The sequence below is a fragment of the Pleurodeles waltl genome, chromosome 1_2 (genome assembly GCF_031143425.1).
Source record: "Pleurodeles waltl isolate 20211129_DDA chromosome 1_2, aPleWal1.hap1.20221129, whole genome shotgun sequence".
In the NCBI taxonomy this organism is placed as follows: Eukaryota; Metazoa; Chordata; class Amphibia; order Caudata; family Salamandridae; genus Pleurodeles; species Pleurodeles waltl.
The window spans coordinates 58,353,298-58,379,057 of record NC_090437.1 but is presented as its reverse complement, the minus strand read 5'-3'; positions in this window follow the sequence as shown (position 1 = coordinate 58,379,057).

Below are 25,760 nucleotides of genomic sequence, written 5' to 3'. Positions count from 1 at the left end.
ATTTTGCCGCACATGTAAGTTATGCGTTGAATATATTCGCGCAAACTACGTATGCGCCATAAAAATACAGGCAAGACGGAAAACAGGGCGCAAAGGAGACCGGAAGTGATGTAATAGTAAATCCTGTTTACAAACATGGTACAGTGGGTGTACTTTCACTTTCACTAAGCAGTCTGTGATTTTTCTTGAATGTGTGGCTGTGTGTTGGTTTTTGCTCTCATTTGGATTTTTTAGATTGTATCTTATAGTGTCCATCTTTGGTCTTTTGGTGTATCCTATTTGTATATTGTACCTGTGTAAGTGTTTTTGACTATTTTATTGTTATCTGATTTGTATTTGTACTTTTGGGTATCTATTTGGGGGTTAGATTAGTTGGGTTAGTTGGGGTCTGTAATTTGGGTTTGTAAGTTTCCTTTTTTCTTATTTTCTTTATTTATTTTTCACTTTTTTTGTTTAAATACTGCGCCATACCATGTCGGGAAGGGCGAGGCTGAGCCGCCTGGGTGAGGAGGAGCTTGGGGCATTTGTGTGGCTCATGTGCCACTTTCTTTCAATGATGATGGAGGCAGGGGGCCGTGTGATACAGGGCTATCACACGGAGGAAAGGCGTTGGGAGAAGGTGCTCTTCCACCTGAAATGTGTATTTAACACCTTCCGGAACGAGCACCAGCGAAAGCATCGCTGGGCTGACCTGGTGGCACGAGAACAGAATCTGCTGGACCACCTGGGTGTGGTGATCGGTGGCCCTGTTGGTGAGTATCACATTGACAAATATGTACAGTAGAATGCTCCTGAGTGACAGTAGCAGACGTCTTGAAGTGCTGCATGCAATGTTTGTGTCCATGTGGAATGCAAGTTGAACAAACTGTTAGCGTACCAGTACTGAGATGTTTTACACATGTTTATACATGGTAACAATGCAGTCCAGAGTTTTGTTGAGCCATGTCCAACTAATATTCAGGGCCATATGTACCAAGTTATCACAAACGGCCCAGTTTTCTGATTTTTTTGTGTTTACGTCAGGACAAATATTCATTCAAATGCACTACCCAAATTTGGTCATTCTGCTATCACATTACACAATCACAAAACATGGTTTTCAAGTGGCATTTAGGAATAGGCATTCCTATCCTATTATTGAGTTACAGGCAGCTAATTGTTTTTTTCTTGGGCACAAATGCTGGCACTAAGCAAGTGCAGTAACCATCCATTTCAAGTTGGTGCTAACCCATTTGCAAAAGATGAGGGGTCACTATGGGATCCCTTCCTCTTTGTGAAGGCATGGCCAAACATTTATTCTGAGCAGGAAGATGTGCCATAGACAACTGACTGCTTCCAAAAATATTTTTCAGTCATACAATAGGTTTTTGAAATACTTTCTGTTTACCCCTGCTGAAATAAGGCTGCAATTAAACAAATATTTACATACCAATATGAAAGCAGTCACAGACATGGTGGTCTGTTGAGCCCACCAGGCCAGCATCCCTGTGAGTGCCGTCATTCCCAAGGGGTTTGAAAAATGAGACCTAGCTCATCATTATGCAAGAGGCAGGTCATTTGCTACCCCATTTTTGAATTGCAAACAGTGTCATTTTAAGTGTTCTACCTCAGATCATCCTACTTGCTAATTGCTAGTTGCTAAGTCTCACAAAGTGTGACTCCAAAAACCTGATATAGGTACATATGGCCCTGAGTGACACATTTCAGGTGCAATGACTACACCTGTGCCCATGCATTCTGTCAATGATGATCACCTAAGACACTGTCAGCTTACCATATTTCACAGTTTTGGGACAGCAAAGCCTATCCATGTTTAGCGCTACATTGTCATCATTACACTCACATGATCCCTGTCATCATGTTGGCATAGGGGGCATATATGGCTTAGAAGACACTGCCAATGGGTCATTTGTTACCTACATACAGCTGTGCAAAATCTGTTATGGACCACTGAATGCAAGATAATTGCTGACTGAAAATTGATCCACATATACATCACACAGTTAATCATTGTCCCTTGGTGCACAAGCCACAATACCTGAGTTGTATTGCAGTGCACCAGGGAAGTGCCAATGCAATTGTCTCCCAATTAGAAATCATGACATGGAGTACCATATGAAATGGATTAGCCACAAAACGTTGTAGTCAGGTTTAGCACCACATGATTGTTAGTCCCAGTACATGTGTGCATATGTGTGTCTTTTACTCACTGGAGTGTCAGTGTCAATGCAAGTTTGCAGTGGAATGTCTGTTGGAGTTTCTACATGCTGGATCAGCAGCTCACTCATATAAAATGTCACACACTGTGATATGTTGTCCACACCCTTGTACAGTGATCAGACATTGAGCATATATCTCCTTTCCATGTCTTACAGGTGGACCGGCCCCCTATACCATCGGGGAAGTGGCTCGATTTGAGGACCCAGACGTATCCAGTAAGTGTGAAAATGTCTGTCCTGTGTAGTGATTGCAGCTGTTGTGTGATTGACTCTTGTGTGTTGGACTCATTGCAAGATATGATGAGCTGGCACGTGATCTGTTCTATGACTTGACTGGAGTTTGACATAGTGTTCCATGCAAGGATTAGACATTCACAGGCAGAGAGTCATATCTTGGGCGTCTTGTGCTGCGCAATAGGTAGCAGTATGTGAACAAGGTGATTAGTAGCCACATGTAAGCCCACATTTGATTTGGAGATGGTCCAGTGTCAGAATATTGACAGCAAGTCATTCCCTCATTTACACAAGACAGTGATGCATCACGTTTCTACACAAAATTGTGCATCCCTGTTTTGTAGTGTACATGTAGGTCTGTATGGGTGACTGTCCCCCAGCATCTAGCCCCAAATGATCTACTCCATTTACATGGCACTTATGTGGTATGTTATAGGTGTGCATGCAGGTCATGGCCAGATGTGTTCTTGCATCAATGTTGGTGATTTTGGAAATGTGTTAGCAGATCAGATGTTGATGGTTGTCCACAAATGGAAACATGAATGTAGATGTGATTGACCAATGGATACCATACTCCTAGTTGGCAGGCCTCCTCACATGTGTTCCACTCACTAAACCCATGTACAGCTGGACCTGGCTTCATGGTTGTCCTTGGCGGTTGTGATGATGTATTGCATGCTCATCTCCCCTGAGGCACAGGGGTAGGGGGAGAACATATATGATGGTCACAGTGTAGATGAGAGACATCTAATTCAAGCATGCATATGTGTCCCAAACAACACTGACCCCTTATGATTAGCAATTGCATACCATCCTGCCAATTACATATACACATCACAGGTCTTGTTTGCCTTGAAATTGATCCAGATGATAGGGATTAGTCAGCCTGGCCCATGTTAAGTACTTGCTGAATTTGCATTGTGACACATTGCACTACATAAATGCTTAGATCAGTTTATTTGGTACATACCTTGTTGTGCTTTGCGGTCCTGTTAAATACTTGACGGTTAGGCCGCGTTGCCATGTCATTCGTCAGAATATATCATCTGTACTGTGATTTGGACTGCATTTGCAATTTGAGGGAGAGTGTTAGATTATCATCTGTGCATGCATCACACAATGATGTCACTAATGGTTGCCTGTCTCATTTTTACAGCTGCCAACATGAATGCCGCTGAGATAGGTGAGTTCAAGAGGCGGGTAGTGAGATACAGGCATATCTTGTATGTGGAGTCTGGGTTCAGAATGATGTCAAGACTCTATCGTAGGGGGAGAGACACAGGAGCATGACGGGCTTTCAGCCAAGGGAGCCTGGCATTGGCCACAACAGGTGTTGCCACTAACACAAGTGCAGCCAGTGGCACAGTGCCACCAGTACATCAGCCCCACCTGCTGCACCCTCAAACTCAGGAGCTACAGCCACAACACCTGCTGCACCTTCACTTCCAGCCCCACCCCGACCACGGCACTTGCAGGAGCGACAACATCAGGGACACAGACCACAACAGCAGCTGCTTTGGACATGGCCACAATCAGGCAGCTACAGAGGGACATGAGAAAGGTCCTAAGGAAGATTGACAGTCTCTAGTGGGACGTGGATAGGAATAGTCAGAGGGTAAAATCTATTAAAAAAAACTCTGAAGAGGGCAAACCTCTGAACTCCTGCATTGCCTCATCCCTAATTCCGTCCCCTCCCTCCTCTTTCCTTATCCTGTTTGTTAGTGGGCTTAGGGTGTTTAGTGATAGGTTAGAGTAGGCTAGTAGTTTAGATAGGATAGGTAGAATGGGGAGTGGGGGTTCATATTATTACATGTTAGTTTGTGGGTGGGTGGATGGGGTTTGATGTTGTGGCTTTTGTGTATTATAATAAAATATATATATATATATATATATACATATATATATATAACATTTTTTAAAGTGCAAACAAATATTTATTTGTTTAGTATTAGTTACTATCTGTTAGGTTAGTATATGTTATCCTACATGTGTCCCGTCATATAAGAGGGGTGGGGGATAAATGTTTAGAGTGTTTAGTTAAATGTGGTAAGTAAGTTTAGCCTAGGGTAGTGAGGGCCAGTTGTGGGTAATGTATAGTTAGGATAGGTTAGGTTAGTATAGGTGTGTGACATAGTTTTAAGTTATCTTTTATAGTTATTAAGGTTTTAGGTACTCCTTTATGACATGTGTCATATGCTTGGGGATCTGGGTCTTTGCATGAGTGTACACTGCCAATTTTCTGTTGGCCTGTGTATTCCGTCCTGCATCGACATCCTACTCTTGACATGTTAATTCCCACTTCCAACTGAGCTGTCACATTGGCAGCTACAACAAAGCTAAATCTCCATGCATCTGCCATCCATTGTACCCACCACTCAAGGTGACTATGGTGACTATGGCTCCCATGTTTTGGACAGGTAGGTGTGATTTTAAAGCTGTCATTGTTTGGGTCCTGTGTTGGAATCTTGGGCCCTGTTGTGGGTGTGGCATGTATGTTTTGAGTCAAATGTCACATACACAATGATTGCCTTGTAGGGGATGTGGCCAGCATTGAGTTTAATCTTGTAGATACCTTGGGCCTGAAATATACTATTTGGACATGACATTTGCCTCATTTTTTAACCCAACAGCACCGCAACTGTACAAATTACAATGATATTTTGTAAGTTTGTGCTGCTTTTACTTCAGAAATGAGGCACAGGCAGCACAGATGATTTAATAATCCTGATCCTTGTGCATAAATATCTGCGCCACATTATTTCTGCACTCTGGTATTGACACTCCGTGACCATTGTCATGTTACATGCATCAAAAAACTCCAGCAAAATAGATGTGTCACACTACACAGAGACAAGGTGGTTGTGCAGGTGCTGTTTATTTTAAAGTGCTGTAGTGCAATATTAACATAGTCCAGGTTTGTGAGCCCATTAGTTTAAGGCATTCTATTGTGATGCAACACTAGTGCAAGGTTGAGGGACATGCCATTTGACCTGCTTAGCTGAAGTGTCATTCAGTGCAGAGGAATGTGAATTGCCAATTGGGTAGTGAGAGACAATTGCAGTCCATAGTGATGAGGTTAACAGTGTGTGAATGAAGAGTGCATGTCACCAACTGTAGCAACACTGGCATGTTGTCAAGCACAGGACAAAGGAAAAACAGTGCCCATGTGACATGGGCTGGTGCTACCAGGTACTTGTATGGGTGTAGATGATCTGTTCCACATCTTCATCCTCTGATGTGTGTGTCGTATCCTCTGCCCTTGATGGTGGTGGTGGGTTTGAGGTGGCAACATACACTTCAGAGGTTGGAGAAGTGGACTCCAAATTCCCAGCAGCTGCCATCTGTGTAACTAGATATGGCATAACTGCAGCAAGGAGGAGCTGATGATTCTTGAGTATGGCAGCAACATCCCTATGATGTCTGCCCTGAGGGAGTCCAGTTTGTTGGCATGCATGCAGCTGCAAAATTGGGAGGGCAGGTGTTGTTGCAACTCCCTCATATCAATGTGAGGTCCCTTGCACACTGTTGGACTCCTTGCAGTTGTGATTGGGTGAGTTGTATGGCTGCTGACTGTCCTGCGGATGTCATCATGCACTTGCGCATTCCCTCAAGGCTGGCTGCCATAGTTTGCATCCCAACCCACACCTCCTTGGCCAGCTCCCACTGTTCTCCCACAACTGTCCTCTCAAAGGTGGTCCCGTGTCATCAGAGTCCTCAGATGGGTTTGAGCTGGGGATCTGTCTGCGTCACATCTTCTAGGTGTGGTTTCTGTCCAAATTGTGGCTTGCCACCTTTTTGTCCTAATCAAACCTCCCTCTGCTTCCATTAGCATGGTGAGACCTTGCAATGCTTGTTGGTGTGCTGATGCCACATGCACCACACATAAATAGTTGGCCCTATCCCAGTCTATCATTTTTCACATACACCAATACATTGCTGAGACCTAGCACTATACCACGTATTGCATTTCCATGAAACAATACAGGTGTCGCCATTGGTAGTTTCTCATGTTCATATTTGCGTATGTGTGCTACGTTGCATTGCACTGATGAGCCATGGCAGAGTTCCAGTTCCTCTAATGACTGTGCGGGTGTGTTTTCCTAGCTACACACATATGCCCTCCCCCTCAATGCAGTTGTCTGACCACTATGACACCTGAGATGTTGTATGGTGACATTGCAGCTATTGTGACACAGGCGCCAGGGTAGACCCTGGAATGGGCAGCATGTGTATGAGATTACTGCTATGTACTTCATAATGTATGTAACAGTGGCTGATGTTTATCGGGTCTATGGACATGAGCAGTGGACAAGAGCTGCACTTGGATAGGGATTGATGGGGATTGATCAAGTAGTCGTACTGATCTCTCATTTTGGGTGTGTTTGTGCCATGGGCACCTAACTACCATTTCCTATTTGACCAGCACACACAGCACAAGTAGTAGTGGCAAGTGTTGGCAATGGTAAATGCAGCTTGAGCTAAGGGCCTGAGACTAGGCTTTGTCCCGTAGCTTACATTCTGACAATACCAGTTTTCGTTCTTCCCTACCCTCCTGGTCTTCCTTCGCCTTTCCAGCAGCCTTGGCATGGCGGTGTACCCCCATGCAAAGGTTGTTGGTGTTGTGTGGTGCTATGCCGCTGGATGCCCCTGCACAGCCCATGCACCCATGCTGTGCCCCTTTGCCCTATCCACTGCCTGATTTTCAGGGCTGACATGCATTGTGTAGTAGGCATGTGCTTCCCCCTTCTTGCACTTAACATTTAGGCATCTTTGTCCCCCATGCAACTTACCCTGCATATGTGCTATTTCCTGGTAGTCTGCACTGTCCTGCGAATCCTGTGACGATCTCATCCAGGATGACGGCTGCAACCATCTCCTCCATCTCATCCAGGTTCTCTTGTGGTGCTGGACTCCCACCTCCAGTCTGCAGTGCTGCCTTCCTGTTCCTTGCCATTTTCTCCTTTGTCCTGCGTTTGCAGTCATGCCAGCATTTCTTACAGTAGGTGACAGTTCCCCTGACCTCTGCTACACTGTTAATCTTGTCCACAATTTGTTGCCAAATTGCCTCTCTCCTCCCAATTGACAATTTAGAGATGATGAATAACAGATGCTGGTGCTCCGTCACCTCTCTGACCAGAATTTCATGCTCCTCTGCGCTGAAGCGAGAACTTCTTTTCTTCTTGTCTCTCCCCTGTGTCTTGTCTCTGTCCTCCTGGCTGGTTCCTCGTTGATTGAGGTCTCCCTTGGGTCTCTCCTGGCTTCTGGGATCCATTTTGGGGCTCCTTAGCACTGTTTGGTACATTTGCGTTGCTTTTGATGCTATTGCGGTGAAAAATGGTGCATATCCGTTTTGCGAAGTTTTTCCATGTCGCAAACCGGATTAGAGTCATTTTTCCTTCGTCAACATCATTTTGCCTTACAACAAGGCGCAATGGTTAGCATCAACAAAAATGACTCTACCTATTCTTAACGACACAGCGCGTCAAAGTACTATTTTGATGCACGGGTGGCATTAAGAAATGGCGTTAGGCAGCGTTAATATTTTTGACGCAAAACTGCGTTAGCGCAGTTTTTCATCAAAAAGTATGAATCTGGCCCTAAGTGTCAGTGTACTAAATGACACCCTCATTGACAGCATCTTTCTTTCAAATAACAGCCAACTTTTCCATCTCTATGCTTATAAAAATGTATTTTCAACTTGAACTTAAAAATATTGTGAGTAGCGTTGTTCTAATGTCAAGATTTTAATTTGAGGAATTTTGGTTAAACATATTGGCCCTCATTACAGCCCTGGCGGTAAATGGCGCTTACTGCCATGCAGAAGACCGCCAATATACCACTGCGGCCGCAGAATTCCGCTACAGCTATTACAACCCTCAGCTCGGAATACGCCATAATACAGACACCCACACAAGTCCGCCACACCAAAGGTCAGTGATAAATTGGCGATAACAAAACCGACACCGTCATGCCAACAGGAATACGCCCACACTATCACGACCCACGAATCAACACGGCGGTCTTTCAACCGCGGTAATCCATTGGCGGTACACACCGCCACGCTCAAAATACACACACACTTACAAAACACAACCACATTGGACAATTCGAAATACACACACCTGATACACATACATACACCACACCCACACACCCAATCCAATATAAAGCACACACCCACATTAACCACAAACCCTTACTACCAGAATTCTGAAACCATGCCAGAGAGAGACACCACAATAAACAACACCAGCATCCACAGACACACAACACCATCACTTACACAACATCCACGTACCTCAAACAACACACAACAACACATCCCCTCACACATCACAACACACACCACCTTACACATCACCCACACCACATCATGGCACCTCAACGACACCCCAGGTTCTCTGAGGAGGAGCTCAGGGTAATGGTGGAGAAAATCGTCCGGGTAGAGCCACAGCTATTCGGATCCCAGGTGCAGCACACCTCCATTGCAAGGAAGATGGGGCTATGGTGCAGAATTGTCGACAGGGTCAACGCAGTGGGACAGCATCCAAGAACTAGGGATGACATCAGGGAGAGGTGGAATGACCTACGGGGGAAGGTGCGTTCCGTGGTCTCCAGACACCAGATTGCTGTACAGAGGACTGGCGGTGGACCCCCACCTCCTCCCCCACAACTAACAACATGGGAGGAGCAAGTCTTGGCAATACTGCATCCTGAGGGCCTCGCATGAGTAGCAGGAGTACTGGACTCTGGTAAGTCAACTCTTTACTACTTTATCCCCCCACCCTACCTGCATGCCATCACATACTCCCACCCTCACCCCCATCACTCCAACACCTCACATATGCCCCACTATCACAACCCACCCATCACAATACCAAGCCCTGCATGCAACACCAAAGCATGGACACCCATCACCAATGCATGTCCACTACAGATACCCACACAGACCCCAAACCAAATATCACACAAGAATGCAAGCACTGGAGTACAGGGTCACTCACCAATCGCACACGATGGCACACACAGATGCAATAATCATGTCTTTACACCCCTGCAGGACCCCTACCCAATGTCACCGGACAGGAGGTACCAGACATATCCAGTCCCCCCACAGAAGAGACCCACAGGGATGACGGCAGCTCTGCAAAACTGGATAAAGATGACCAGCACGGCCAATCAGGGACCTCTGGACAGTCGGTTCCCCTGACACTGGCACAAGCCACCACAGAGCCTCCCCCTTTAGGAAACACCACCACAGCACCCACCCAGCAGGCCCATCCCTCTGTCCCCAGGACACGTCAATCAGCAGTGTGTCAACCACTACAGGGAACCCAAGCAAACCCACCAACCCAAGAAAATCAGGGGCCTGGGGCAGTGGCAGTGGGCACACGGTTCAGGGGACAGAGGCTCAGGAAAACAGGGAAGCTGGGAGGACTGCGGCGCGACAGGGGGAGGACAGGCCCAGGGAACCCACTCTCCACGAGGCCCTCTCCAACATCATGGGAGCTTACCATCATTCCCAGGAGACGATGGCAACGGTACTGACCAAGTTGCAGGAGACCCAGCGGCTGCAGAAGGAACACTATCTGAGGATCAGGGAGTCCATAAACAACACCCTGGTCACCATTGCAGGGGTGCTACAATACCTTCTTAACACCAGGAGGAACACTGTGGCACAACAAGGGGCCCCTGACACTAGCCTGGACGATGAACAGCCTTCCACCAATACCGGCGCTAGTGGACAGGAAGCACCACCACAGGAACACAACACCAGCACCCCATCCCCTGCAGATGGAGAACCACTTCGCAAACGGTCCCTGAGATCCAGGAACAAGACAGAGAACATTGTCAAGACCCCCGCCAGGAAATGAGACCCCACTGAATGTCACCCTTCTGTCCAACTTTGTCACCCTGTCCATCCTTCAACTGCCATTGCTCCACTTCCTATGCCCCTTTGGACAATTCACCTGTGAAACAAATAGACTGGACTCTGCCATGGACATTCCTCCACCATCCCCCCTGCCCATTTTACAACCCCCTCCACTTATTTGCACAGAAATAAACACACTTCAATCACAAAACAATCTGGAGTCAGTCTGTGCTTTCACAAACGTGTAATTGCAATAACCATGGAATATAGCAATGTCAATTTACTTGTGCACCTACCGATGTAACACAGCTATAGGCCTGGAGGAAATATAGCAGAGGGCACAAAGTGGGACCCACATCTGTGAAATGGAAAGGCAAAGTGACAAGTCAGGGTCCATACACTGAATGAAAATGACAGACTTATGCTGGCTCCAATAATAGTATGAGATATGGGAGGCAGTGACATCTTCTTACCTGTGTATCACTGGAAGTATTGCATGATTATGTTGTTTCTGTTGTCGATATCCTCTTCTTCTGCCTCCTCTTCTTCACTGTCCACAGGCTCCACAGCTGCCACAAGACCATCATCTGGCCCATAATCCTGCAGAAAAGGCACCTGGCGTCACAAAGCCAGGTTGTGCAGCATACAGCAGGCCACTATGATCTGGCACACCTTCTTGGGTGAGTAGTAGAGAGATCCACCTGTCATATGGAGGCACCGGATTCTGGCCTTCAGGAGGCCAAAGGTTAGTTCAATCACCCTCCTAGTTCGCCCATGTGCCTCATTGTAGCGTTCCTCTGCCCTTGTCCTGGGATTTCTCACTGGGGTCAGTAGCCATGACAGGTTGGGTTAACCAGAGTCACCTGCAAATATGGAGGGACAACTGTTAGACACAAACTAACCCGTAGGGACAACCCCATACCCAGACACCTATTCACACTGTATAGGGTCCTTGTCCTCACCTATTAGCCACACACGGTGCCTCTGGAGTTGCCCCATCACATAAGGGATGCTGCTATTCCTCAAAATGTAGCATCATGCACTGAGCCAGGAAATTTGGCATTCACATGGGAGATGTACTGGTCTGCCAAACACACCATCTGCACATTCATCGAATGTTAGCTCTTCCGGTTTCTGTACACCTGTTCACTGCTGCAGGGGGTACAAATGCCACATGTGTCCCATAAATGGCATCAATGATGTTGGGGATATGTCCCAGGGCATAGAAGTCACCTTTCACTGTGGGCAAATCCTCCACCTGAGGGAACACGATGTAGCTGCGCATGTGTTTCAGCAGGGCAGACAACACTCTGGACAACACATTAGAGAACATTGGCTGGGACAACCTTGATGCAATGGCCACTGTTGTTTGAAAGGAACCACTTGCCAGGAAATGGAGTACTGACAGTACCTGCCCTAGAGGGGGTATCCCTGTGGGATGGCGTATAGATGACATCAGGTCTGGCTCCAACTGGGCACACAGTTCCTGGATTGTTGCACGATCAAGTCTGTAGGTGACTAATATGTGTCTCTCTTCCATTGTTGACAGGTCTACCAGCGGCCTGTACACCGGAGGATGCCGCCATCTCATCACCTGCCCCAGCAGACGTGCCCTATGGAGGAGAACAGCGAGCGGAGAGTCAACCAACACTGAGGTATCACAAACTGTCATTTGCACACATTTAGTAATGCGCAATGTGCCTGTAACTGTGTGTATTCAAGGCCTACATTGGTGTGACGCAGTTAATATTAATGCCATGTGGCCCCCTCAAATGGCGGCTGCCTGACCTGTAAGGTGGGACAAGGGGATATGAGGTAACTGCGCTGGCGTTGTACACTGTCACAGTGGGCGGTCGAAGACCGCGGTGCAATTCAGCATTGGTTAACATTGGACCCTATGGGTCTGAGGAGCCAATGACGATGTACGCCGGCGGTGACGGTACGCACCGCTGCGGACGTGACCGCAATTTTTCTGTCTGTTCACTCACTTTATACCTGACCTTCAACAGGAGAGGACCTACACTGCAAGTGCTGCTGTGACCTGTGTCTGGAAGCGACGATGGCTACAGTGTCTGGGGAAACGTCCCCTGCCTTCACTTCGGATGAGTTGGAGAAACTGGTGGATGGGGTCCTCCCCCAGTACACACAACAGTACGGTCCTCCAGACTAACAGCTGAGTACACTGTGAGCATGCTGCATGGGCAATGCCTGTTTTGAGTGGTGTGGATGAAAGATACATGGGGGGGGGGCTGAGGCCTGCATGTGCAGACGGTGAGTGCATGTGCGTCAGGGCAAGGGTGGGAACGGGTGCCAATGAGTATGATGGTCCAGACGGGTAAAGAATTTCCTTTCCCCCTGTACTATTCCTCTAGGTCAGCGCCCATCAGAAGAAGGGTATTTGGTGTGCGATCCCAAGGACGTCCAGAACCTGGGGGTCCACCACAGACGGAGCACCCACTGCCGTAAAATATGGGAGGACCTGCGCCGCTGGAGCAAGAAGACGGCAGAGGCCCAGCTGGGATGGCCTCCCAACGTGGGAGGGGTGCCTGTTGCTCCATGACTCCCCTGAAGTTCCGGATCCTGGTGGTGTCGTATTTGGAGTTGGATGGGCGCTTGAGAGCATCACAGCAGCCACAAGGGGGTGAGTACACTCTCATTCAGCTGACTCTGCGTGCATTACGGGGTGTCTGGGTGGGGGAGGTGGGCAGTGGGTTCCCCTAGGCCAGGAGGATCTTGGTAGGCAAGGTTCCTTGTGAGGCAGGCTCTGTGGCACCCCAACCCCACTGGTGGTTAGTGCCATCTACACCTAGTCAGGTTCCTGTGACTTCCAGGTGTGCAGCAATCAGGCTTAGGCCTTGTACCCCATGGGCATGTGATTAATCTAGGAACTATAAGTGCATGGTGTAGTGCAGAGGGCTGCTGTGTCTGTTGTGTCCGCCAGCGGTAGTGGTGTTGCATGCACTGAACATGTCTTTCTCCTGTCTCCCCCCCTTTTTGTGGTCTCTCTGTTCATGTCTGCAATAGCATCATCAGGCGGAGGAGCATTGGCACCGGAGCAGGAGGGAGCTGCATCCCACTTGGCCCTGGAGGGCAAAACAACGGAGTCTGAAGCCACCAGTGGGACGGAGCGTGAGGGGAGCTCCACGGCGGGGACAGGAGCAGAGACCAGCGACAGCGACTCCTTCTCTGAAGGGAGCTCCCTTGCAGTGGCGGGCCCCTCTGTGCCCCCGCATCAACAGGTTCAGCCGCCACCCCACCTACCAGCACCGCCCTCCCAGCAGCCCCTCAGCGTGTGTTTCGTGCCCGCTCACCCAGGAGGGTGGGCATCACCTTCGCCCCAGGCACCTCACGCCCTGCCCCAGTCAGCCCTTCTACCCTCAGTGAGGAGGCTATTGACCTCCTGAGATCCTTCACTGTTGGGCAGTCTACCATTCTGAATGCCATCCAGGGTGTTGAGAGGCAATTGCAACAAACAAATGCATACCTGGTGGGCATTCATTCTGGCCAGGCAGCCCAACAGAGAGCATGTCAGGCTCTGGCCTCAGCACTGATGTCAGCCATTGTCCCTGTGTCCAACTCCCCCCTCCAACCTCTTCCACCGAGACCCAATCCCCTGTACCTCAGCCTATCCCAAGCACACCATCAGACCAGCATGCACACACATCAGCATACAAGAGTGGCTCAGGCAAACATAAGCACCACACATCCCACAGGCACTCACACAAGCATCATACCCATGCACGCATACCAACATCCACTTCCGCAACTGTGTCCCCCTCCTCCACGTCTCCCGCCTCCCTCCCAGTCTCGTCTCCACTCACACCTGCACGCACTACATCCTCAGCCACTACCTCCATCACCAGCACGCTCATCACCACACACAGCTCACATGCAATCACCACCCCCACTACCATTCACACATCCCCAGTGTCCTTTACCAGTGTGTCAGTGAGCCCTCCTCCCAAAGTACACAAACGCAGGCACCCACCCACCCAACAGCCATCCACCTCACAACAGCCTCCTGCCCATGCACCTTCACCCAAATTCAGCAGACGTATACCTCCTACAACCACTACCTCTTCCTCCACTCCCAAACCCCCTCCATCTACTCGTTCCAGCGTGTCTAAAAACCTTTTCCTGCTAACATTGACCTCTTCCGTACACCTAACCCCTGTCCTTCCCCTAGGGCCGGGCTTTCTAGGTCCCAGCCCAGCACCTCAGCCACCACATCCCCAGGCACAGTGGTGCCAGCAACTGTGGGGTCATGGAGTGCGCCAGCCATCAGGGATGCCAGTCTGCCTCGGAGCGAGGGCAAGGACATTCCGCTACCTGCCAAGGTGAAAAATGTGCCCACGTCCCAGAGGGAGAAGCCGAAAACACCTGCCACCAAGGGGTCAGGGAAAACAAAAGGGGATAGTGGCAAGACAGCTGCACCACCATCAAAGGTGGGGAAAGGCCAAAAACTAAAGAGCAGGTCAGGAGAGGGTGTGGTGGCACTGACTGAGGGACTAGTGTCACACCTTCTGTCCACGTCCACGCCAACCTGTACGGCAGAGAACACCGCCACCGGCACCGGCACCTTCACCACCACAGACCCCCGCTGCCAGCACCGCCTCCACAGACCCCGCAGCCAGCACCGCTGCCACAGACCCCACAGCCAGCACCGCAGCCACACACCCCGCAGCCAGCACTGCCGCCACAGACCCCGCCACAAGCACCGCCAGCGGCCCTGCGACGTCCTCAGACAGTGGCACCACCGCAGACATTGCTACCATCCCCAGTGGTCAGTTGTCCGAGGCTGGTGGTGAGTTCCAGGACCCTGGGCAGCTTCCATGAAGCATCACTCTCATCATAGTTGTCACCTGCATATGGAATGCGAAGCCGCAGCAGTGTGGGGTATGTCTCTGCCTCCATGGCGTATCATGCTACCTGTACCTCAGCAATCTCATGGCACACACACCCAGGCAAGTGTATTGTTCCGGCCACACTGCACATGGAGCACTCTGGGCACAAAGCCCCCTCCAGAACCAGTGGAGAGATACATCCACTACCTGAGTCCTTGGCAGGATGAAGCACTCTGGGCACAAAACCCACTCCAGAACCAGTGGAGTATCATATCCACTACCTCAGTATTTGGCAGGATGAAGCACTCTGGGCACAAATCCCCCTCCAGAACCAGTGGAGAAATACATCCACTACCTCAGTCCTTGGCAGGATGAAGCACTCTGAGCACAAAGCCCCCTCCAGAACCAGTGGAGAAATACATCCACTACCTCAGTCCTTGGCAGGATGAAGCACTCTGGGCACAAGGCCCCCTCCAGAACCAATGGAGAGATACATCCACTACCTCAGTCCTTGGCAGGATGAAGCACGATGGGCACAAAGCCCCCTCCAGAACCAGTGGAGACTGTTATCCACTTGAGAGACGGTGGCTTTGCACTCCCCAGAATAAAGCAGTGGGCAAACCACCCACTGAAAAGACTTGAGAGACTGTGGCTTTGCACTCCCCAGGATAAAGCAGTGGGCAAACCACCCACTGAAAAGACTTGAGCGACTGTGGCTTTGCACTCCTCAGGATAAAGCAGTGGGCATGGAGCCCCCTCGTGGAGCAGTGGCGTCATGCATTCATCAGGCTGAGGTGCCCCCCCCCCTGGGGTGCCTGTATATTTTCGATCTGATGCCCCTCCAGTGTTCTCTCCGTTTGGAGTCAGGTATCATGTGTGGGCCTCGCCCATGCATTTTGGGCCCATTGGTCCACGGACAATGATTGGTGCACTATCCGGACTTGTGTAGTTGGTGTACATAATTGTATATACTGGATTTTGAATTTTGATAATGTTATTTCACATGATTCCATTAGTTCAAATCATTTCCTTTTGTCCTTGCGTTATTCCGGGGTGGGGGGGTGTATATGTAATGTTGCAGCATGAATTTGTGTGTATGGTGTTGTGGGTGAGGGTGGGGGTGGGGGTGGGAGTGTTGCATGTTGCGTGTGTGTGTCACTCTCTTTTACCTCCCCTGTGTTGTAGGTGCAGTACTCACCGTGGTCGTCACCATCGTAGTTGGAGCTCCTGATAGAGGATCAGGAAGACCATCATCAGCAGGATCTGCAATTCGGGCTCCATGGCATCCTGGTTCCTCATGGGGTGTAGAGAGGTGAGTTTTTTCCCTTCTGTGTACTGTTTCCGCCGTGTTTTTATTCACGTTAGTTCTGCCCCGGAAAAGGTGGCGGATAGGCCTGTTGTGATAGGGTGGGCGGTACATTGTCTCCCGCCTGCCTGTTGGCGGTGTCGGCCGCGCTGTTTGTTTGTACCGCCGTGGCAGTCGGAGTGTTAAAGTGGCTCTCTATGTTGCCGGTTTCCGCCACGGTCGTAAATCCATTTTTTTTTCCGCTGGCCTTTTGGCGGTATTACTGCCGCTTTAACCCCTTCGCTGCCAGGCATTTTCCCCCTCAGGTGCCAGGCCTTCTTTTGGCTATTTGGAACATAGAATAGCAAAACAAGTGTTATTACCCCTTGTCTTTCTCTACATTCTTTCCTTCCAAATGTAAGACAGTGTGTAAAAAAGGCATCCATTTGAGAAATGCCCTGTAATTTACATGCTAATATGGGGATGCACAGAATTCAGAGATGTGCAAATAACCACTGCTTCTCAACACCTTATCTTGTGCCCATTTTGGAAATACAAAGGTTTTCTTGATACCTATTTTCCACTCTTTATATTTCACCAAATGAATTGCTGTAAACCCGGTATACAATGAAAACCCAATGCAAGGTGCACCTCTTTTATTGGCTCCTGGTACCTAGGGTTCTTGATGAACCTACGAGCCCTATTTATCCCCACAAACCGAAAGAGACCAGCAGATGTAACGGTATATTGCTTTCTAAAATCTGACATCATGGAAAAAGTTATAGAGTAAAACGTGGAGAAAAATGGCTGTTTTTTTATCTCAGTTTCACTATTTTTTATTTCAGCTGTTATTTTCTGTAGGAAAACCTTATAGGATCTACACAAATGGTCCCTTGCTGAATTCAAAATCGTGTCTACTTTTCAGAAATGTTTAGCTTTCTGGGGCCCAGCATTGGTTTCATACCCATTTTTGTCACTAACTGCAAGGAGGCTAAAATCACAAAAAATAGTAAAAATGTGGAATGTCCCAGTAAAATGCCAAATTTGGTTTTCTGATTCAAGTCTGCCTGTTCATGAAAGCTGTGAAGATGGTGATTTTAGCACCACATGCCCTTTGTTGATGCCATTTTCAGGGGAAAAACCACAAGCCATTTTCTGCAGCACTTTTTTCAATTGTTTTGAAAAAAACTAACTTTTAGCTGTATTTTGGCTATGTTCTTGGTCTCCTCCAGGGGAACTGACTAACACTGGGTACCTCTAGAATACCTATGATGTTGGGAAAAAAAGGACAGAAGTTTGGCGTGGGTATCTTATGTGGAAAAAAAGTTATGAGTGTCTAAGTGCAAACCGCCCCAAATAGCCAAAAAAAGGCCTGCCACTTGAGGGGGAAAAGGCGTGGCAGCGAAGGGGTTTAGTCAGCACTCAAAACTAAGAATATAATAATAGAAAAATATAACACTACGAAATCTAGAAAAATCAACAAAACATAAAGAAAAACATACAGTACAGCTGTGCTTAAGGTAATAAAACCTTTTAAAATATTGAAGATTGAAATAGCATTGAAAAGTACAGCAACTTATTTACGTGATCAACAATTATTTCCCAACTGCATTCAGTCTAAATCCGTATCAAGCCACCTATTGCCAGATTTAAGAAAAGTGGTGATGCACCCAGTGCAGCGCCATATTTCTTGCGCCCTTTAGTGCCTCATTAACGCCACCATGTGTGCACCATGGTGGTAATTAGGGAACTAGCATCCAAATTTCTGATGCAAGTACGGAGTTTTGCAGGATTAACATCAAAAAGGTTGATGCTAATCCTGCAAAGCCCATTGAGGCCCATTGTAAACAATGGTGTGCCTCCTTTTAACACCTTTTTTGAGCAGGCATTGAAAGTGCCGAAATAAATGAAGCAAAGAAATCTCTTAAATTTCTTTGCGCCATTGTTTTAGCCGCCCAAATAGGTGAACCCCCCCCTTTGCATACACTATACCTGGCGAAGGCATGATGTAGCGCAAAGGATTACAAAGGGGTGCAATGCATGCTTTGCATCACTTTGTACATGACTCTAATGTGTACAAGGAGGCACTAGGGGCTCCTAAATCTGCCCCCTAGTGTAATAAAAGAGAAAGTTGATACCGTTCAAGACAGCTTTATGGCTATATCTTCAAATAGGATTGGTAATTGAAGCTGTATTTACTGTTCCACGGTATGATTTCACAAGAAGATCTAGGGTAAGGATCAGATAGTTAAAGCCCATTTCCAATTAGCAGCCCTAGTTTACTGTAAAAGTAATCTTCTACAACTGAGTGCACAGCTTCAGGAGAGATTGAAAAAGGACAGAGGGATGAAGAGGGCATCCACATATTTTAGCAGATTACCTCACTTTAACTAACAAATCTGTTTTTCTGCCAGATTGCTTCACAGCCATGATTTTGTAGAAGCAACCTATGTTGATTGTGTTCTCTTGAGGCAAGTTATTTAATCAAATGAAAAGTCTAATTATTAGGTTGAGTGTAAGCGTACGACCTCTTGTATACTTTTAGTATACTTCTTCTGTGGGCTCCCAGCTATTTAATTTGCAAGTTTTAGTGTCATTTAAAAATCCCTGCTTGTCAGTGGTCATTCATGAATCTTTGTACCTCCTTCAGTGTGGGAGCAGGGACCAACTACTGTGTACTTATTCTTTGTCCTGTTTATCTGGTCCGTATGGGCCTTTTTTTTTTACTTTGTTTCCTGCTCCTGTCCAGGAAGGCTTCCCTTTTCATTTGCAGAGCATTCTTCCTCTGAGTTTAGCTGTAATCAAGGCTATAAATCAGGCTGTTATCTCGGTCACGTTTGGTCTTTGTGGGTTCTCTGGACTCTCTCTCAGCAGCCTGGCTCCCACCCTTCCTTGGCTTGGCTTTTCTTTACCAAGTGTGCCTGCCTGTGTGCTGAGAGCAAGGACGGAGGATCGCTTGTTATTGCTGATAGCCTAGGCACACAGCTCTACCAGGCCTCTGCAATCCTTAGAGACAGTGCCCACTTCTGCTCCATGATGGGATCCCACTTGCAGCTCCATCAATGCACCTCAGTTCACACACTCCAAGCCCTCAGCTGTGCCAGTGGCAAGAACCCCACACACACTGTCTGCCAGAGCTCCTCAGTTCTTGCAGCTAGTACACTGCTGCTCCAGTACTGGGGACTCTGGTGCAGCTCCATCAGTGCACCACAGTTCACACACTCTAAGCCCTCAACCACACCAGTGCCAGGAACCCCACACACATATGCCAGAGCACCTCAGTTCTTGCAGTCAGTACACTTTGCTGCTCCTGTACTGGGATCTCAGCTGCAGCTCCATTAGTGCACCGCAGTTCACACACTCCAAGCCCGCAGGTGTGCGAGTGCCAGGAACCACACACACGCTGTCTGCCAGAGCACTTCAGTTTTGCACTCAGTACACTCTGCTGCTCTAGTACTGGGACCCTGGGCGCAGCTCCATCAGTGCACTGCAGTTCACACACTCCAAGCCCTCAGCTGTGCCAGTGCCACGATCCCTACACATGCTGTCTGGCAAAGAACCTCAGTTATTGCAGTAAGTACACTCTGCTGCTCCCGTACTGGGACCTTGGGTGCAGCTCCATCAGTGCACCTCAGTTCACACACTCCAACTCCTCAGCCGTACCAGTGCCAGGAACCCCCACACACATCTGCCAGACCACCTCAGTTCTTGCAGTCAGTACACTTTGCTGCTCCAGTACTGGGATCTCAGCCACAGCTCCATCAGTGCACCGCAGCTCACACACTCCAAGCCTGCAGCTGTGCTAGTGCCAGGAACCACACACATGCTGTCTGCCAGAGCATTTCAGTTTTTGCAGTCAGTATACTCTGCTGCTCTATTACTGGGACCTTGGGCGCAGCTCCATTCGTGCACTGCATTTCACACACCCCAAGCCCTCAGCTGTGCAAGTGCCAGGATCCCCACATATGCTGTCTGGCAAAGCACCTCGGTTCTTGCAGTAAGTACACTCTGCTGCTCCAGTACTGGGACCTGGGGCGCAGCTCCATCAGTGCACCTCAGTTCACACACTCCAATACTTCAGCCGTACCAGTGCCAGGAACCCCACTCACGTCTGCCAGAGCACCTCAGTTCTTGCAGTCAGTTCACTCTGCTGCTCCAGTACTGGGACCATCAGTGCACCTCAGTTCTAACCCTGCAAGGTCACTTCCTTTCTATACTGGGACCTCCCTCATATACAGTTCCATTACAGAAGCTCAATTCTAATATTCAGTCTCACTGCAAAGACAATACTGGACCCAAAAGAACAAAACACAGCTCAGCCAGTGCACCTCAAGTCTAACATCCAACATCACTGTTGATGGAAACCACCACAGCTCCTCCAGAATCCATCAATTCTAACATTCAGTGCACAATTCTTCTCAGTATTAAGGGCTCACACACACGCCCTTCAGGACTCCAGCTTCTGTGGTTCAGAGGCAATGCCACTTCCATATTGGGCCCCACTCGCAGCTTCACAAGGGCACCTCCAGTCTAACACTCAGCAAAACTGGCACACCAATACTAGTTTCCACGCGTAGCTCCATTAACATACCTCACTTCTTACCAATTAAATCTATCCATAGCTGCCATCTTTATTTAGGAGGGTCTGTTTCACCTACCTAACTCTGTTCTTTCCTTTACTCTGTTTACTCTCAATGTTTTGTTTCTCCCCCACTTTTCTCTTTCCAGCTCTTAAAATCCACACATTAACAGTTTTGTTCTTTCTTTCAACTGTTAATTTCTACTCCTTTCCCCTTTTTTTATTTCCCTCTTCCTCTTGCTACCTCCTCTTTCAAACTCGCAGAAACTTGGTTATTTCTTTCCTTGTTTCATTCCTCTCTTTTATCTTCATCAGGTGTTCATTATTTCACTTTCACTTTGATTTGACTCGATATGCGTCCTTTCACTTTTTTTTTAACTTTTCTTCCTTCCTTTGTCTGTTGTTTTTCTTATCTTTATCTGTCAATTTACATTCTACCTCTATTTCCCATCTGTATGTGGAAGCCACAAGTTACTTGTCGGGACCCGAAGTGTCAAAGTCGTTTCCCATTCTGTGATTGTGGGAAATGTGTCAGGACATACATGCGCTGGTTCTTTAGCTGCTTGTTTCTCTCACCATCTCTCTTTTTTCTCTAATGTTAATTTTTCTCTTTCTTTTCACACTTGTTTCATTATTTTTCCTCTTTATCTTTCATTCACTAGCTTCCTTCCCTTTTCTCTTTTGTCTCACACGTTTGCTCTATTTCTTCTCTTAATTGTGTTTTCAATGTCTTGTTCTTTCTTTCCCTTCTTTCTTGTATTTCTTTGCAACCTCTTCTCTTTCTTCCGTTTGTCTATTGTATTCCTTTTGCTTTTTCTACCCCATCTGCTTTCTCTCCTGTGGTCTAGTTATCAATGGAACAACAGGTGCAGTGGCACCAGGTCTCAGAGACCTATAGACCTCACTCAACTCTAAATACTGCTGTATTTTCCTACTGAAATTTTTGTTATGGTGTTCTGAGCATTACACTCTAATACCAAACGTTTATTTCTGATAAAGGTTTATATGATAATTATATTTGTTTTAAGATAGAGGAAGAAGGTAAATTGAAGTGCTTTAGTTAAATGCTGGGCCACTGGAATTATATGGCAGGAAAAGATAAAATTATGAGGCAGGGTTGACCAATTTATCCAGGTAAGAAAAGTTCAGTTATGAATTTACAATGCCAATAGGTCTAACTCAAGAACATGCAAGAGCTATTGCATTGAAAATGTTTGTGTTTGTTCTGCTGCTGTAGTAAGTCACTGTTCTAGTAATTTCATTGCCTACAAAGTAGTTTACCAGTTTGTCCCTCTGCTAAGGTATGGGTCATAACACACATAAGGGCTTTTAGTCACACCTTTGCTAAAAAATGTTTTTAAAAAGATACTTTTCTCCTAACAATTGTGCACAAATCACCTTATTTACTTTCTACTGGGTGTTCAGCATCATATAAAGCTAGTATCTAAGCATCTGTAAAGTAAACAATAAATGTGTGGACTTTTTGCTTTCAAGACTTTGCTCAAACAAGGTAACCAAACCTCTGCTTCTTAATGACAGGGATGATTTCTTGGGACTCACAGAAAAGACTCTTCAACTATACTCATCAGACTGGATGTGTCACTGCCAGCACCGGCTCCTCCACAATGGTGGAGGAGCATCGCCCCACTGGCTTTGTTTTATTACTTTGTTTTATTTTTCAGATGCTGGCTCAGCTGAGGCAGCGTGTGCAGGGAGGGGCAGGACTGGGCCATGGGAGCCGGTAGGGGGAGTGGTGTGAGTGCACCTAAGTGTGTATGTTTGTTTGGCTGGCTGTCTTGGGCTGGGCAAACAGACAAGCGCACTTAGATTTTTCCAACACGGCTGTGTTGCACAGACGGGTTGGAGACACAGCACAGACTCCCATGTAGTGTCTGAGCTGTAGATCATGCCGCTCAGACCAGTCCTGGTACTGCTCTCATGCTAGATATAGTATGGGTGCAGTGCCAGGATTGTATGGGGAGTCTGTGCTGGTGTCCCAGGGACTGCTGGGACGCCATCAGCAGCAGGAACAAGAGGAGCGAGGTGGCCGGCAGTGTCGGGACAGGTATGTTTTTTCAAAATGTTCCCATCCTGTCTGTTCCCCCTGCTCCTATCTCCTACCCCTTTAGGTGTGCGGCAGCCGCCACTCATCACTGCCATTTGACAGGGTGGATTATAGATGGCTTCTAGGTTGGTATAGGAATGTGCTAGATTGTTCAGAGTTAACAATGAGTTCGTGTTTTGCATTTACACCTACAAAAATTAAGAATGGGCAACTTTCCAGACACTATTGTCCACTTTGTTGTACGTCGTGGCTCCTCCTTTTCCCCTCTCTTGGTGGACATCTACTTTAATCTACTCTTAGTTCTGCCTGTTCAGAGCTTTTGTTATCCCCATTCACCCCTATGGGAGAACACGTGCAGATTTCTATCTACTTTCCTGACCAGACAGGGCAGTTTTCCAAGTTGCAAGCTCTGGAGACTGTAGAATTTTGAATGACTTAAAAATAGCCACCAACTGAACAACACAAAAACCAAAACATTAGTAGTGGGTGTATGCACGTTGCTACAATGAGAAGCTGGAACAATGCACTTAAAACTTTTTCAGCTACCTGGTGACTATCAAATTGAAAGTTAAAATGTGGGTGTTATTCTGGAGGCAGAAATATGCATTAATACAATAATAGTTAATGTGATGAAATCGCATTTTTCCCAATTCGAAAATTTGCTAATGATTTAGCCTTTTGTTCCTGTTTCCACCCAAGACTGGGTGAAGTTCTAATTAACATTTTCTTAGATTAAACAAAAGCAGTTTATGGACGTTTTCTGCCATACCTAAATAAAAGATTGAAGATGTGCAGAATATGGCTGGCATATTTACTTATCCATTGCCTAGGATCCAATTCCTTTCAGTCTTTTAACTCCTTGCGTGCGGAGGACTTCTGGGTACCGTCCTCCGCTACAGTGCTCATGTGCATCGAGTGGCTCCCAGCCATCCACAAACATGAGCCAGGGACATTCCCTGCTGAAAAGAACAGCCTCCAGAGACAGAGAAAAGCTTCCCCTCCTCCTGACACAGATTTTTGGTTTTCAGGGAAATGACGATCAGCTCACCAGCACGCTGACAAAATTTCTCTGAATACTAAAGTGAAATGAGCCAATCCAGATGGGAGAGGTAGAATTGGACAGGAAAGACTCTCCCCTTTCCAATGGTACCCCTCGCAAGTGTATCCTTGATTGAGAATCACCCAAGGAGGGCAATCCCCAAGCAGGGATCCACTCTACTAGACACAACGGAGGGGGAGGGGCCCCTTGGGAAAGGGCTTTTGCTCTCCATAACTTATTTTGGAAGAATTCCGCTGAACTTATTTTGGCATAATTCAGTTTTTCTGCCCCCTCTTTTGGGGAGATGGGGCAATAGCCCGTGATCTGCTTGCCCCTAGGGTGTGGGGAGCAGAAAGCCCACTAGGACCCCGGGTAATTTTTTATTAAATTAATGTAGGGGTGGGACAGGCGATGATGGCCATGTCAATGCCCCCACTGCAAAAAAATGGGTACAGTGTTTCTGCCCCCTGGGGAGTAGATGGGGCAATAATTTTAATTAATTAGTGTAGGGGTGGGCCTGTCAATGCCTCTAACCCCCCACAAATTGGCACACTTCTTCTACCCCTGGTGGGCAGATGGGGGCAATAGCTCCTGATCTGCTCCTCCAACGGGGCAAAAGCCCAATAGCACACCTGGGAATATTGTTTATTATAGTAGGTGTAGGGGCTGGCCATGATGGCCCTGTCAATGCCCCCACCGCCTAAAAAAATGGTCACCGTCATTCTGCCCCCTCTTGGCTGGGCAGATGTGGGGAATAGCCCCTAATCTGCCCGCCCACTAGGCACCAGGGATTGATTTTATTAGTGTAGGGGTGGGGGCTGCCCATTATCTGCATGGCAATGCCTCTCTGACCACCAGGGGCAGAAAGCCTACTTGGCACCAGGGACTATTAGGGGTCGGGCTGTCCATAATGGGCATGGCAATGCCCCCATCCCCAAAATTGGCACAGTCTTTTTGCCTCCCCACTGGCTAAAGCATCTCATCCTGATGGCAAGGAAAAGGAGATTTGACTCTTTAGGTATTGATTTCACATATGGGCTTCCAGGGCTTGGTTAACTCCCAATATCGTCCCACTTGCAAAAGTGAGCAGCTGCACTTTTTCGGGTTTGGTAGGCTGCTACCTTGAAAAACCTACCAGACCCAGTCACATCTGAAAAACAGACATTTGGGGAAGTCCAGTATGGTGTGCTTCAAATGCACCCCACACCCTTGTCATACCCAGAATGCCTTCAAAACTCCAACTTTGTCTGAAGTCACGCATTTTCCCTACATTTCTGTTATGGAAACTTCCGGAATCTTCAGGAATCCACAACATTCCCATCACCCACCATTGCCCAATCTGTGCCGATAAAAACTCTGCCCCACTTGTGTGGCTGGGTCAAGTGCCAGTGACCGGAACGGAACTAACCAAGGACAATAGGAGTCTCCACACAATCACTCCCATTGTCCTTGGTTTGATCCATTCCTGTTGCGGCACATGGCCCAGCCGCACAGGTTGGGCAGCGTTTTTATTGTCAGAGGTGGGGCAATGCTGGGTGATCGGAATTGTGTTGATTCCTGCAGATTCTGGAAGTTTCCATCACAGAAATGTAAGGAAAGAGGATGATTTCAGGAAAAGTTTG